Source organism: Mastomys coucha, unplaced genomic scaffold, assembly GCF_008632895.1.
Source record: "Mastomys coucha isolate ucsf_1 unplaced genomic scaffold, UCSF_Mcou_1 pScaffold18, whole genome shotgun sequence".
NCBI classification, from domain to species: Eukaryota; Metazoa; Chordata; class Mammalia; order Rodentia; family Muridae; genus Mastomys; species Mastomys coucha.
Window position 1 is genome coordinate 40,650,667 of NW_022196900.1, and position 2,697 is coordinate 40,653,363.

At 36.9% G+C, this 2,697-nt stretch overlaps 1 non-coding gene across 1 annotated transcript; it reads left to right on the forward strand.

Annotated features, from left to right (window-relative positions):
• Positions 1–1,039: 1,039 nt before the first annotated feature.
• On the forward strand, positions 1,040–1,176 carry LOC116097282. Its single transcript, XR_004121327.1, has one exon. It is a non-coding gene; the product is annotated as a small nucleolar RNA SNORA2/SNORA34 family (small nucleolar RNA).
• The last annotated feature ends 1,521 nt before the right edge of the window (positions 1,177–2,697 follow it).

Genomic DNA, 2,697 nt, shown 5'->3' on the forward strand with positions numbered 1-2,697 from the left:
GGGCTGATGGAATAGGGGGGTTATGGATGGGAAATGAGGAAAGGGGATAACATTTGAAATATAAATAAAGAAAATATATAATTTTTAAAAAAGAACTAATTTCAGTGGTTATGGAAAAATATGGGAGAAGTTAAGAACAAAACACACTATAGGAAATTATAAAAGAATTAAAATTTAAAAGTAGAAAATAATTAACATTCACTGCCTGGCTATGTGCTTGCTTCACCACTGGAGTGCCTAGAGTGCCAGCATGCTCAGGGGAAACAGGGCTCTCTGGTCCTTGCTTCTGCTCAGGACATCCACTTGCCTGGCAAGAAGGGGAAGTCAGAGTCCCAGATGTGTAGGAGGATCAAGTTTGATCCCAAGTAAGTATCAACAGAACTGATGAGCTCAATCGGCCTTCTCCATGAGATTTAGGCTCTTTACTTGTTCAAACTGCTTTATTTGATGACAAATGTGAATACATGCACCTTACTCAGCGTGACACAGGGATTAAATACCTTTTGTGGGAAGGAATGGTCAGGAAGGAAAGCTCATTGTCTGAACACTCTTGGGGCCTGTCTAGATACTTCATTAGCATGGAGAACTCCAGAGTTTTATGCTACATGACTGATTGCCATGGTCTTCTCAGCGGAGTGACATGGACATATATTCCAAAGCAGGTAGAGTTTGGCAGATATCAGGCACCACACCTATGACACTCAATTCTGATTTCATTGGGTTAGGGCTCACTCAACCTTACCAGTTCTTCTGTCTGTTAGCGTGGTCCACTTGCCCTATAATTTACTTTCTCTGTTTAGGATACCTCTAAAGAAAATTTAAAAAGCTTTGTGGATATTTAAGACTGGCATATTCCTGGTCCTGAACCATGATTGTTACTTCCATGTTTGCTGGATGGTGGTTAATACAAAGACTTATACCTAGTCAAAGCACAGAGGAAATTAGCTGTGGAATGCTCATCCACAAATTGTACAATTAAATCACCATTCCCCCAGGACTCTAGGATCATCATGGAACAGGATGTGAAAAGATTGTAAGATTGGCCCTGAATCAAGGCCAGCAGTTTACTGACACTGTTGGTTTCAAGCAGGTGCCTAAAGAAATGTCTTTCTATGGTCTGTTGGCCATTTCAGAAATTTGTATATGTAATGGTCAATTCATTAGAAAGAAACATCTGAAAAAAAAAAAGAAAAAAAAAAGAAAAAAGAAAAAAAAAAAGAAAAAAAAAAAAAAAGATTGTAAGAATTGTAGTTCATGAAAGACCAGAGAAAACCAATGTCATATCTCCTGGAGATGACAGAACCATGTCATGGATAAAATCAGAGCAGTCATGGTTGCCTAACCAGGATCAAGTCAGACATCATGTACTTCTTTTTTTGGGGGGAGGGGTAGGTGAGACAGGGTTTCTCTGTGTAGCCCTGGCTGTCCTGGAACTCACTCTGTAGACCAAGCTGGCCTCGAACTCAGAAATCTGCTTGCCTCTGTCTCCCAAGTGCTGAGATTAAACGCGTGCACCACCACCGCCCTGGCCCCATCATGTACTTCTAAAACATGGAATGAGAAGGACTTCATAAGATTCAACTTCTTATTTTAGCATTAATTTATTTGTTCAATTTATATCACAAAAATAATAATAATAATAATAATAATAATAATAATAATAATAATAATAATAATAATAATAGGACTTTACTTATCTTTTCTCGGTGCACATGGAAGTCCCATTGTTCATTCATTTATTAATGGAAATCAGTGTTTCTATGCACTGTTTTGTTTTTATATTGAAATAACACTACTAAAACCATTCCCTTTGCTAGCTTGATTAATGTTAGGTTTTCCATGGAATCTGGAGATAGCACTTCCAAGGAAGAAAAATCGGATTTTTTTTCTTTATTCTTCCTGTGTAGCATATGCTATTTTGTAGATCATGATTGAGAGAATGTGTGTGTCAAGCATTTATTACACTATAAAGTCTAAATTCTAGCTTTGACCCATACCCTCAGATGTGCCCCTGACATATTACTGAGTCAGTAATAATTACTTTCAAGTAAACCATTACTAGCTTACTATGCCATGCCATATTCCTTGCTTAAAGCTTTATTATGAAGTTTAAAACACAACAAAATTATACAAAATGAAGAGGTACAGTTCAATGAATTATTGTACAAACATTCTCAGGTAGCCAATAACTAAACAGCTCCCCCAAATCCCCCTCTAGTTTATTTCCAATATGCTTTCTATATGATCTGGCTACATAAAAGTATTCTTTAGAAAATGCATATTGAAATATTTGATATACAATCTAAACTTCAAGTAAGTATCCTATTTATTTTCCAATAAGCAATATATTCTGGTACTCTACACTGTGGTATTGTAAATGTTTAGAAGATTCATTTCTAGCTACTCAAATAACAATATACCATTTCCAACTAATGAAGAAAAATTCCAACTGGTGAAATAGCAAAAACTGCCAGCCAGTTCTGGGATTTTGCCAAAGTAATGAACCTTGTGTTTTTGTCTGAGGGCATCCTGCATAGATTTCACTGTTGAAATTAAACCAAACCCCTAATCTCTTCCTATGAGAAGATAAGACATGCAGAGGAATGTATGCGTGACCCTGCTTCTAGTCATGGGGGTAAAAAAGCTCCAGCAAATGTGGGCTTCAAGAGACATGTAGATCTGCTCAACAAGAACCTG